The 13,325-nt window shown below is 56.6% G+C and overlaps 3 pseudogenes; all 3 read left to right on the forward strand.

Annotated features, from left to right (window-relative positions):
* The first annotated feature begins 252 nt into the window (after positions 1-252).
* On the forward strand, positions 253-3,349 carry LOC149744903 (uncharacterized protein SPEM3 pseudogene; annotated as a pseudogene).
* Positions 3,350-5,242: 1,893 nt separating this feature from the next.
* Positions 5,243-7,469, forward strand: LOC149744904 (transmembrane protein 102-like; annotated as a pseudogene).
* A 1,495-nt stretch (positions 7,470-8,964) lies between these two features.
* LOC149744905 (fibroblast growth factor 11-like) lies at positions 8,965-13,103 on the forward strand (annotated as a pseudogene).
* Positions 13,104-13,325: the final 222 nt, after the last annotated feature.

A 13,325-nucleotide genomic window follows, 5' to 3' on the forward strand; every position in this document is an offset into this window, starting at 1 on the left:
TCATTTGAACAAGTGAGTCAGCGGGTGGTGAACGAATGATTGACTGCTCGAGGGCAGGTGTGCCGGCCTACAGGCCCTGTTTGACTGTCCAGCCTGAGCTTACCTCACCCAGGTTACCAGGGAATGCCACTCTGGTTACCAGGGAGTCACCCTCCCTCACTGTGACCTCACTACATGCCCCATTATGACCCAGCCTCTCTCCCAGTTAAAAGTGGAGGGCAGGGGCCCCAGGCAGTCCTGGGAGCCCTGGCCATGGGTGAGCGAACCTACTATGGAGCCAAGCCGTTCCCTGGCCCCATCCCCAGGAAATGCCAGGAGCAAGAAGACTCAGTTCTTCTGCTCCTGGTCAGCTTGATCTTCCTCATCGCGGGGATCCACGTGGTGACTATGGTAAGGGCAGGATCTGGGCATCGGGGTTGGGGGAGCCCTGGGGCCTTGAAGGGGCTGAGGTGGGAGGGCTGCTGGGGTGTGGCCGCACAAGGGTTGGATTTCTGGGCTCACCCTGCTCCCTGCCTCCACCCTCCCCTTCTTTCCTCAGCTCTGGAGGCATCTGAAGAGATTCTTGCGGGCACTTTTCAATCATCTTTTCCCCAAAGGTGAGTGGGCGCCAGCGTGAGCTCAGGGGATGTGGGCCTGTCCCCTTTCTTCTATCCCTGCCTTGATTCTCAGCCCCTCAGGAACCCAGGACCTGACCCATCTCGCCTTTCCCCACAGACGAGCAAGCCAGCGGTGTAGGCAGCCATCGCATGCGCAGGCGCTGCTCCGTGGATCCCAAGAACCTGTGCTCAAGGGTTTCTTCCCGCTCCCGCCATCGCCCACGCTTCCTGCTCGGGCACACAAACCACCTTGACTCCTGGAAAGCAGACAAAAAAGATGAGAAGGCTTCTAAGTGCTGCTGGATGCCGCCTCAGTGTGGACGGGCTGGGGCTTCCACGGAGGCTCCACGGAGACTGTGGAAGGAGCGGGTAGTGGGAACTGGGAAGGCCCCTCCTGTCACAGCCTTAAAGTCCCAAGCCAACTTTTACTCCAGGTAAGAGACATCTTCCAAGCTCCGTAGGATGAGCAAGGTGGACGTGGTTCCACTCCACCTGCCCCAAGAGAGCAAGACTAAGACCCCACCCTGTGACACAGCTCAGGCCCCAGCCCGGGCCCAGACCCGCCACCCAATTCAGGCCACTGCGCATGCACCTGCTAAGGCGCAGACCTTCTCCTCAGCCCTCCCCACTGAGCACCCCCACCCCGTCAGAGACCTGTTCCCGAGACCACGCCCATGAGCACACTTCCGCCTGGGCCCAGGCCTTCTCCCTAGTGCACCCCACTGGGAACACTCCTGCCAAAGCCCACACCTTCTTCTCCACCTACCAGTCTGAGTACGCCCCAACTCAGTCCCAGATTTGCTCCACGTTCCACCCCCCTGCACACACCAGCCCGCAGGCCCAGACCCCCTCCCCAGCCCTCAGCCCTGAGCACAGCCCTGCCCAGGTCCATGGCCCTGAGCATACCTCAGCCCATACACCAGCCCGGGCCCAAGCCCAGGCCCCCACACGTGCCTCAGCCCAGTCCCTGGGCCACACTTCTGTCTGCACCCTGACCCATGCTCATCTGACCTATACCCATGCCAGCACTCTGGGCCCTCCCCCACCTTCTGCCCATGCTACTACTCCTGCCCTAGCCCCTACACCGGCCCCTGTCCCGATCTCTGCCACAACCTCTCTCCCAGCGCTGGTCATGTCCCTGAGGACCACTCCAGTCCCTTCCACCCCCCGTACCCATATCCTAGATACTATTCTCTCTACCATGTCTGCCTTCAGCCAAGGCCTCTCCTCCGGCCGTGTGGTCTGCGATGCCCGCAGGGTAAAGCAGAAGTGATTCCATGTGTGTCCCCCTCAGAACTCTGGGTATTCCAGAAAGGACTTGGGTACCCTCTCCAGGCCCCAAGAGGGGCATGGTCTGGTGAGCTCTGGTACAGCTGAACAAACACTCAAGCAATGTAGTGGGGACAGTGCTAAGCCCTCCACAGCATCCATACTGGGTTACCTGGAGTTGGGGAATATGGAATGGAAGATCTCAAATGATGCCAAAGACAAATTTGTACAGTCCAAGACCTTCCCTTACTGCAGCTTCCTTCCTTGCAGATCTGAGAAGAGAAACACGGACCCCCAGACTCCAGTCTACCCCAGATTCCCGTACTCCAAGGATGCTGTACCTTCTCAACCTTGCTTCCATTCTCCAAACAGTGCCCAGAACTCACCATGCAACATGCCTCCACCATGCACTCTTTATCTACCGCTTGTTTCTCCCAGATCCTGGGTCCTTCATCAACACAGCAACCACCAGAAGCCCTCCACCTTAATACAACCCCCCACCTTTCCCCCAACCTCCAAGTCTTCTCAGTCCGTGCTCTCTTCCCAGGGTCCCATCCCTCTCCAGTTATCCACTACTTCCCATATCCCAAGCCAGGCCCAACCCCCTGAACTTCATGAGAGTCTAGGCCTCAACCAAGGCTCTGTCCTCCCAAGGACCCCAGGCCCTTCCAAAGTCTGCAGCGTTTCCAGAAACCCAGGCCTTACCACAAACCCAGGCATCCACAACAGTCCAGGCCTTATCCAAGACCCAGGCCTCCCCAAGAACACAGGCCTTGCTCAAGATCCAGGCCGCCACAAGCATCCTGCCTCCCATAAGGGTCCAGCCCTTACTCAATACTCTGGCTTATCCCAGAGATCAGGCCTCCATAACAACTCATGCCTTATCCCAAATCCTGGCCTCCACAAGGATGCAGGGCAGCACATATCATGGTCTTCTATTCCACCCAGTCAGAACTCCTGCCCTCCCAAGGCTCAGGTGGCCTTCAACGACCTGCTAACCTTCTCAGAGGTACCTGTGCTGATTGTGCTGCAATCACCCTCCTGGCGAGTAGGCAGCCAAGAACGGGTGTACCACCCCATGGATACAGTTCCTCCAGCCTGCCAGAGTTATCGCCAGATGTCTATGCCTCCCAAAACCAGCTGGAAGCCCTACTGTCCTGGGTCAGGCACCCGACTCGGGCATGTAGTCTTTGACGCTCGCCAGAGACAGTTCAGAGCAGGCAGGGACAAGTGAGAAGCTCTGTCTCCCAGGCGCCTTCACCGAGAGACATCCAACAACTCACCGGAGACCATCAAGGAGTGGGGATATCAGTGTGTGATGAGCAACTTAGCAAAAGAGGGGACAGATATGCATGAGGAATAAAGAGACAAGAGAAGTGTTCTGTGGTTGTTTGAGGACATCCACCCCAGCCCCATCCCACAGGGCCTGATGAGGACCTAAGCTATCCCTGCTTTCCCTCCATCTCTGTCTAGATGAATCTGTCATCCCCAAGGCCCTAGAGCTTCATTGTCAATTACAGTAGCCACTAGGCAAATGCCTATAGAATGTAAATTAGTTAAAATTAAGGAAAATTAATTCTGTTAAATATTAAGTTAAAAATTCTCTTCCTCAGGGAACGGAATTTCCCTGGCATCCAATTCTGCTCCCTGGCGGTCCAGGTGTTGGGACCTGGTGCTTTCACTGCTGTGGCTGGGGTTCCATCTCTTGTCAGGGAACTCAGACCCCGCAAGCTTCATGGTTTGGCCAAAAAAATAAAATTCTCTTCCTCAGTGCCATGACCTTTTAAGTGCTCAGTAGGCACATGGAGCCAGCGGCTACTCTATTGGATGGCACAGGTTTAGAACATTTCCATCATCATGGAAAATGCTATTGGAGAGCAGCGCTTTAGAGTTTAGAGCAATTTTCCTTTCCCTGTCACCCACCTCCAGCATCTTAAAGCTCCCCCAGAGCCCAGAGAACTTAGCTCTTTTTAGGGTGGCTCAGAAGCCACCCTCTGGGGCGGAGGTAAGATGTGGGGGTGGACAGCCAATGCCTGATTTCCCCAGACTGTGAGAAAGAGCCCAGGCTTCAGTTTTCCTCATCTGGTCTCTTGGGTCACGACCAGATGTATGGAAACTTGCCTCCCTCGTTCTGGGTTGTGTTTAGGGCCCTTGGTTACTGACCGAGAAGACCTCTCTTTGTCAGTGACTAGGAAAACTTGTGTTTTAGGCTGCCCAACTTGAGCCCTGGATTGTGAGGGTCCCCTCCTTCATAGGCCTCTAAATTTTTCAAGGTGTCTCCACTTAATTTTCTTGCCCATGGACTTAGGCCTAGTTCACTGTGGTGACAGACCCCTGGGAAAAAGGCATGTAAGAATTCCTGGTCCAGCATGCATTGTTCTAATCTCTGAGCGTGTCTCTGGTGTCCTATCTTTCTGTCCTATCATTCTGGCTCCTAGTTTTATCCTGGACGTAAGCTGTGTCCATGAGAGCACTGGTCGCTGAAAGCCATTTCCTTCCCCTGATAAGTTTTCATTGCCCTGCCCTAGCCCAGCTGGTGTTTCTTCTGGACTTGATTTTCAGTCCTGATAACTCTTCTGTATACATACACAAGCTGTGAGATTCCAAAGTGTTTTCCCTGCCACCACTTGTGTGTCTGAGGTCGGCAACACTAACATGTCCCTTCCCTGAGTCAGATGTCCAGCCCTGGGTCACTACATGCACACTGTTGGTGTGTTCTTGTCTAACGTTACCACCACCGATTCCAAGGAGATATGTCCCAGCTGGAGAGCCCATTTCCAACAGCTCTCTGGCTGAGCTCTGACCTTGGACAAGTCATGTGCAACCTTTCTAGGCTTGCGGTCTCATCTCTAAAGTGAAGTTACAATTGCATGCAAGAACCATTCTAGATTTAAATGACCAGGGCTCCTCTACTCCCAAGTGAGATATAGAGTCCCTTATTTCTCCGCATGCCCTAGAGTATGTCCCTCATTATGGTTTGCTATTCAGATCCATCCTATTAGGCCTGTGTTCTAACCCCAAGGAGTGTTCGTGCGGTTCACCTGGCCTTGTAAAGACACAGAATAGTTTATCATAAAGACACAGAAAAGCCTATCTCCATAGAAACTACAACTTCCATCAGGCACTACTTCAATGGAACAGGGAAGGATGTGGGGGCGTGGCCCAACGCCCTGGTAGCTTTGAAGACAAACTACAACTCCCAGGATAGCCGCGAGGTCTCTGCAGAGCGAAAGGAGTGACTGAACTCTGACTGGAGGCCGGGCTGCTCCAGAACCACCCAGACAGTCTCCAGAAAGTGGCGTGGTTATAATTTAGGGGTGTGGCCTTACAGGCAGCAGGAAATAGTTACCTGTTCAATCTTCCTATCCATTCTCTTCCCAGCCATTGTAGCTAACCTAAGAAGGAAGTTGCAAACCACTAGCCTCTTCTGAAAAGAGGTAAGGGGGACGTAGACAAGGTGCAGCAAAGGAGGTTACTGCATTCGTTAGGAGGGCCCAAACAGTTACTTTCTACCTGCTGAGTCAGGTGAACCGTTCCATGGGAGTGGGGACTAGCATATGAGAAAAGGGCAAGGACGGAGGAGGTATTTATTTGTTCTCTTTCAAGACTAAATTTAGGGCCCTTCATCTGCAGACCCATTGGCGGACTGTGTCTTGGGAACCCTCTTGGCCTCTGGAAGAGAAAAGAACTGGGGTCAGTTTTCTGCAGCAAAAGGTACGGCCTGTCTTGGCTTCCTCCCGTCTGTGTATTTCCTAGCCCCCAATCGACAGAGCCATATGGCTTCTGCAGTCTGGGGTAGTGCTCCCTGGTGGGGCCCACCGCCCCCAGCCCCAGCCCGGCCGCTCACGGACATCGACTTCTGCTCTGGGGCACAGCTGCAGGAACTAACCCAGCTGATCCAGGAGCTGGGTGTGCAGGCAAGCTGGAGTGAAGGCCCCAAGCCAGAACCAAATCTCTTCCAGGCCAAGGACTTTGTTTTCCCTTTGCGTGGTAAGTCACCCTCCCAAACTTCGGGAACTTGCAGCGCTCAGCTCTGTCTCACCACGCCCCAGCTCTGGATCACGACTTTACGATCCCTTAACTTTCCTTAGGTCTCATTCACCACCGGGACCCTTGCTTTCCTCCTCATGCAGAGCTGCTGCTGCTTCGTTGTGGGCTTCGCGAGAGTTCCCTGGATCTGGGGCCTCCGCCTCTAGGTCCCTAGGCTCGGGGACTTCACTACGAGGCCGGCTTCATACACCTGGTGCCCGTGCTTTGCCTAGATGGCACTGGGAAGGAGCTGCAACCAGACGTGGGATCCTGTTACACATGGCTCTTCCTCCCAGAGCAGCTACGTGGAACCTTGGTCGGGGAGGCATGGCAGGACTGCCTAGGACCCACAGTCCCAGGAAGAGGTGATTCGATCTACCCAGCCCGAAGCAAAGAATCTCCCAAGGATCCGCAAATCTCCATGGACCACCTACACCTCACTGAGCCTGAAGCACACGAGTCTTTGGAAAACTCACCTAGTAATGTTTCAGTGCCAGAGTTGCCTCAACAAGACGTAACCGATGTTGACTTTCCCTCACCACTGAAAAAAACGAATGTGGACGTCACCAAAGCAACAGACGTTAGCCCAGTGCCAGAGCCCTTGGAGGCTCTGCAGGCATGGCCCATATTGAGCCTCGCCCAGGTCGGGGTCTGGTTCTTTGTTTTGTTGGCTGCGGTTGCTGAGTCCCCGTTTCCGGTTCAGGGTGCCCCGCGCATGCTCCACGCAGCCCGCTACGCGGGTGTCACCACCATCCTCCTGGCTACGCCTGGGCCCCCGCGACGCCTCCTGCTTTTCAACTTGATCCCCGTGGTGTCCATGGCCGGCTGGCCCCAGGGGGCTCAGAGCCACTCGTGGGCTGGCCCACTGGCCTCAGAGTCGTCTTCCTTCTACCTGGTGCCCGGCGGCGGCGGGAGCGGCACAGAGCAGCCAGATGCCTCCAGTTGGCAGCTCTGCTTCGCCCGCCAAGAGCTGGCGCTCAAGACTCGCATACCCATTCCCCTGTTGCAAGCGCACGCGGCGGGCCAGGCGCTGCTGCGCCCTCTGGTGGCCAGGACTAGGGTCGCGGCGCCCTACCTCCTGTGGACGTTGCTCTACTGGGCCTGTGAGCGGCTGCCCGTGCTCTATCTTGCGCGAGCCTAGAATGCGGGCGCCTGCTGCCTAGGGCTACTGGATGAGCTGGGCCAGGTGCTCAAGGCCGGGGCGCTGCCCCACTATTTTCTGGGTGGCCAGAAGTTCCGTGTGGGGGAGGGCGCAGCTTCGCTGCTCAGGCCGTTGGCGCTTCCTTGCAGGGACCCTGCCTGCACCCTGCACCCCTCTGTGCAAGAGGCCAATGCTGCATGAAAAGGGGGTGGATTAGACGGCGTGGGAGGCGGGGCCCGTTAAAGATGCTGTTCCTACTAACCTGGAAGGTGCTTCTGTTGGCCAGCGGGATGTGGAGGGGACTGCTTTCCCCTCACCTGGGAGACAGGCTGAGCGCTTTGGGCCCAAAGAGCCCGTTCTAGAAGGACTCCTCGCCGGTTCCTCCGCTTCTTCCTACCCTCTTCCCACCACATCCCTGGCACAGATCGTTCCATTCTGGCCTCTCCACTTTCCAAATCTGTGGCCAGCACCCCTCCCACTCCGGTGCAGCCTCTGGCATCCATCCCCCTCCACTTTTTATGGTCTTTTCTCTTAGGAGTCAATCGGGATGGGGGTAATATATTTGCTGAAAAAACGTGTAAAGTAGAAAGGTATGGAGACCAGGGACTGACGAACTTGTCTCACAAAAGGCAGAGACATTAAGGAGGACGGATTTCACCCCAGGATAGACCTCACCACCACTGCTATCTCTTCAGTTATTCCCGCCACCTTCCTCATCCAGTTCTGTCCTCCATCCTGGGCAGTAGTGTCCCTTTCTCCATTCTCGGGGTATCTGCCATTCCATCTATCTAAGCCCAACCTCTCCCACCATCCAGAGTTCCATTCAGCGGAGTTTCCTCCTTGTCCCTCCTCCTCTGAATCCGGAGACATGCGAGATATGCGGCTTTGCCTGGGCTCCTCCTGTCTCTAAGACCGTCTCCATTCCCTGCCTCCAAGGAACCCCGGGGTTCTGCTGGCACAGCCTCACCTCCCCTTCTTTCCTGGCTTCTCCGCCCCCTGCCCCGCCCCCAGACCGGCTCTCCGAGGACGGGGGAGAGGCTATCACCGCCACCGCCTCAGCTTCCCACAGCCCCTACCTCTGCCGCCGCTGCCGTCACTGGGTTTGGTCCAGCCGCCAGGCCCAGTGCTCACTTCGCCAGAAGACGGCGCTCTGCAGAGGCACCCTCACTCCTTCCTGGGTTCTGGGACACCTAGCCAGGCGTGGGGGGAAGCTCCGCTTGCGGGCTACAGGGAGAGAGGAACCTGGAACCGGAGCCAGCGCCAGCCGTGCCCGGATCGACAAGACCAGACAGGTTGAGGGGCATCGGGGAAGGAACAGGGGGCGCTATAGGCAGTCCTGGGGAGGACAAGGAAACCCTGTCACAGAAAGCTCTGATGCGCTCTGACTTATAGTGGGTCTGTTCACATTTGGGGACCTGTGACAACGTGGGTGCGCTCCTCTCTCGGGGGGCTTGCTGGATTGGAGGGCATGGGATCTAAACAGCACCAGCTGTCCCCGAGGAAATTAGGGGCTGCCAGAAAAAAAGAAAAAAGCCAAAAACCTATGCTCCTTATTCCGAGGTGACACAGGGCCCTCCAGACAACCACCTGGTGTAACCACTAGGAAGGGCGGATTTGGAGGTGACTTCAAAAGGAGTGGATGGTAACAAGGTGAGGAAAGGGGCTCAGCAGCTGGAATGCTGTGCCACTAGAAATGGCGGTGACTTGGTAAAAAGCGGTATCGTCCAGAGACACGGTCTGGGAACCTCTTCTTGCTGATTGGCGACAGTCTGGATATTTCAAGCCATAGTTTTTGGGGATTTCAGTGAAAAACAGTGGGGGATTCTTCACTTCGAGGGTGGCAAAAGAAAAGACACCAAGGTTCGGCTCTCCCTAGACACTGGCAGCACCCCAGCACGGGTGGGGTGAGCTAATATCCCCAAAGCTAAGGACCCACACCCTTAAAATTACAAGAGTGGCTTTGGCAGTAGTACAGGGCCCTGAAATAGGGTGGAAAGGTGCCTGGGGATATAGGAAACACATCCTGGAATATCTGAGGGTCTTGGCTTTGGGATAGTGTTAGTGGGGGACAGGGACATTGCAGATCAGAGAAGGGGGAGATTTCTGTGGGGAGCAAAGGTCGAGGGTTGAGTCAACTGAGAGGTACATAGGCTGCTGGGTCTGACGAAGCTTCCACGAGGCCCAAGGGTGGGAGCTGGTGCCTGGGATGGGGTCGTCTATGGCTTATCCTCAGGTCCCGTGGGTGAGGTGGCGAGTCGGACCGGAGAGTCAAGAGCATGTGCTGGTGAGCTAGCGGGTTTCTCCTGGGTGGCCCAGCGTGCTCCGGGAGCCTGCCGGTCTTGGGGTGCCTCCCCCTAGGGCACCATGCCGGCACTGGCCAGCAGCCTGATCTGGCAGAAGCGGGAGGTCCAGCAGCCCGGGGACAGCCGGCCCGTGTTGGCGCAGTGGCGCGTGTGTCGCCGCAGCACCAAGTCCCTTTGCCAGAAGCAGCTCCTCATCCTGCTGTCCAAGGTGCGACTGTGCGGGGGGGCGGCCCGCGTGACCGGACCGCTGCCCGTGTGGGTGCCTGGGGAGGGGTTTCCGGGCCGTCGGCCTCTCCGCCTGGGATGTTGAGGCCAGGGACTCGGAATAGCAGTGTCCGACTGACGGGGACTTCCCGAAAGTGAAAGGAGGTGGGCCTGGACCACAAACTCTTGGCCAGCCGATGCCTCAGTTTCCCTTGTCTCGTGCCCATAACTCCGAGTCTCCTTGCTTTCGAGGACAAGGGGAAGGCTTGAGCGGCTAAGCCTGGTGCCCCGAATCCTGGAAGCTCCCGCTCGCCACGCCCTCCCAACACAGGAGTCTCCACCCCCACCACCCTCTGCCTATGTGCCGTCTCTCACGATTCTTTCAATGCCCAGTGGAGGGGGCTGAGGGATCCAGACGCCTGGGTCACCCCGAGGGTTTCTGCGGCTCCGGTCGCCCCGTCCCTGTCCCGGTTCTCCCACTCCTCCGAGCCTTGGATCCGTTCCTCCTCGTCGAGCTTGCCTGGCTCGGTACCAATCTCCCCAGCTCTCCCCTGGGTGTCCTTGCAACTACCTCGCCAGTCCTTCCCTCTGTGTGCCCCCCTCCCGTGACCTGCACTTCAAGAAGGGAGCTGTGCAATCCCCCACGACTGACTACACGGCTCAGAAATCGGGCCCCACAGGCTCAGGAGACCCTCTGCCGCGAGGAATTCAGACACACTACACGGCTGGATGCCTGCACGGAAACTGGAGGTCGTACCATCTACGAGGGGGTCCCGGGATCTTGGCCGCAAGAGCCAGGTGAGGAGAGTGGTGAGGGTTAGCCTGTGGTCCCTGTCCAGGTGTGACAGGCGGGAAGTCCCTCTGGCCTCGCTCCCATCCGCTTTCAGCTCCCCTAGGGGGAGACCCCCCACCACCCCATTGGCATCCTCCTACCCCCACTGCCGGCACTCCGCTGTGGTATTGTCAGCAGCCCACCCTTTGAGTGGGACCGAGCCCCCACGTGTGTCAGCCAGCCTCACCAGCTCCCTGGCCCCCTCCCACATTTCCTTGGTTTGGTACTGAATATCCCCCATCCCAGGCGGCTTACCTGGCTGAAGGGGAGAGGCTGAGCCTCAGGGAGGGCTGGCCCCCCGTGAGCCAGCAGACTGACAGACACACAGACAGACAGACAGACAGATGTGTCAGTTTCAGAGAGGCCGGGGCTGGGCCAAGGCGAGGACCGCATGAAGCGAGCTGCAGCTGCAGCAGCAGGTGCTGAATCAGCGTCAGGCCCAGTCCCATCCCCACTCCTGAGGGGGCGCCCCTACCCTGGGGTCACCTTAATGCCCCCCACATTCGCAAACACACTGCCCTTTCAGCAGCTCTGCCTGTCTCCCTTTGTCCTCTGCGTTTCCATGTATCTCTCCCCTTCCTCTTCCTTCTTCTCCCTTCCCCCCATTCTGGTTGAGCTGTAGAGTAGGAATTAAGCATTTAAATAAGTTTCAATCAATTAAACTGAAAGCTGGTTAGAGGAAGCAGAAGGGACCCACACCCCAGCTTCCTCAGGTGTCAAAGAGAGGTGGGAGAGAGCTTGCTTAGAGCCTCAGGGAGTTTGGGCACTGGGACCCTTTTCCTTCCCTCCATCCTCCTTTCTTTTCTCTCCTCTCATCCCGCCAAGTGTAGCAATGTTTCTGGGAAAAGAGATGTCATGTTCCAAGATGAATGTCTCTCTCTCCAGAGCCTCAGCTCAAAGGCATGATCACCAAACAGTTCTGCCGCCAGGGTTTCTACCTCCAGGTGAATCCCGATGGGAGCATCCAGGACACCCCAGACTACACCAGCTCTTTCAGTGAGAGGGGAATCCAGCTGCTGGGTGGGAAGGGGGAGTGCAGGCCTAGGGGATGACAGTCCTATTGTGGCTTCAGGTTCTGTTGTTTTCAGTCTGGCTCTTTGACCCCGCAAAGGAAGAAGTAGAACTGGGACCAGAATTGAGGGGGGGGGTCTAAGATGGGGATTGGAGGCTTGGGATACTGATATCCCTTCTCTCCACCCCCAGCCCACTTCAACCTGATCGCTGTGGAGCTTCGTGTAGTCACCATCCAGAGTGTCAAGCTGGGTCACTACGTGGTCATGAACGCTGAGGGGCTGCTCTACAGCTCGGTGAGACAAGGGGACAGAGTGGCCTGGAGTCAGGGGACTCCCCTAGGTACAGCCTTCCCAGCTACAGATATTTTGCAGCTCATGGATTCCTTTCCCTCCATCTCTTGCCGACACCCTCTCCTCACTGCCTGCTCGAAAGCACCTCCTCTAGCGTCCCTCCAATCCCTTCTCCTCCAGTAGCCTCCTAAATACTCCCAGGCTCTTTGAATGTCCAACTCTTACAACCTTTTTGGACCCCTGTGTCTTCTCCAACCTCCTCTAGACCTCATTATTACTCACTTCCCCAGAGTCATTCAGGATGCTGGGGAAGGATTCAGGAACTCCTCCAAGCAGAAATTCCCTCCAGGTGCCCTGGATGGTGAGAGGTTGGGAGTAGAGCAGAGAGAAGTTATCTTCTTATCCCAGGCCCCCAGAAGTCTAGTTCCCGGCCCTCGGGGGGCCACCAGACTCTTCCTCATGCTCCCTTTCTCCCAGTTCCTGTGTGGACTCAGAAGTTGGCTCTCCCAGTCTCAAACGTATGGATTATATCCTGCCTTGTTCTTCCCAGGGCTCCCTTCTGTTCAGTGATGTGTCTTTTTGTCCTTCTGTCTGTGTGTGCCTTTCTGGGTCTTTGTCTCCTCAGCCTCATTTCACAGCTGACTGTCGCTTTAAGGGGTGCATCTTTAAGAATTCCTCTGTCCTGTACGCCTCTGCTCTCTATCGCCAGCGTCGTTCTGGCCGGGCCTGGTACATGGGCCTGGACAAGGAGGGCCGAGTCATGAAGGGAAATCGAGTCAAGAAGACCAAGGCAGCTGCCCAGTTTTTGCCCAAGCTCCTGGAGGGTGAGTATGGACCCCCAGGGAAGAAGTGGACCACATGGGACGGTATTGACCTTGACATGGACATTTAGGGACACACAGCTAAGGGCCTATAAGTGTTGTAAGAGGACACATGCTATGACAGGTCAAGCCAGGAAGGCTTTGGCCTTTGGAGGTTTGGGAAGCTCTCCTTCTGTGGGTTCCCAGAGGAGGAGTGTAGGGGAAGGGAGCCCTTTCAGAGCTCTCTTGGTGCCTAACTCTCCTTCCTGCTCCTCTCTCTCCCCTTCACAGTGGCTGTGTACTGGGAGCCTTCTCTCCACAGTGTCCCTGAGACCTCCCCTTCCAGTCAACCTGCCCCCTGCCATGTAGTCCCCGGACTGGAGGCTCCCTGCCCTCATCACCACCAGAGCCTCTCTCCCAGCCCTGTTTCTGGCCCTGCTGTCACCCCTGCTGCCACACTCCTGTCCTTAGCAGCCACGTCCCTCCAGGTGCTCTACCCTGAGGGAGACTAGGGGCCGGCCATGACTTCCGGGGCTGCTGAGATCCTTAGATCCTTGGGCCCGTGAAAGGGTTCAGAGAGGAGGAAGTCTGACAATGGTCCTGGCTGATCACTTCTTTCCTTCCACACTCACACCCTACAAAGCCTTTTCCCGACATGGCGCCGGTGTTCCAAAACTGCCAAAACCAGGGCGTAAATCTTCCCTACTTCAGGCTCAGCCACGTCCTGGAGTCCTTTGCCCTCTTCATGGCCACCAAGCCATAGACTTATAGGTCCACTGCAGCTCAGGATTAATTTCCTTCTTTCGCTACTCCACCTTTTGCGTTGTTCCTGACAGGTTCTGGAACA

Source organism: Delphinapterus leucas, chromosome 19 (assembly GCF_059928025.1).
Source record: "Delphinapterus leucas isolate spDelLeu-1000000601 "Yukka" chromosome 19, BTC_Dleu_Yukka2, whole genome shotgun sequence".
Taxonomy (NCBI): domain Eukaryota; kingdom Metazoa; phylum Chordata; class Mammalia; order Artiodactyla; family Monodontidae; genus Delphinapterus; species Delphinapterus leucas.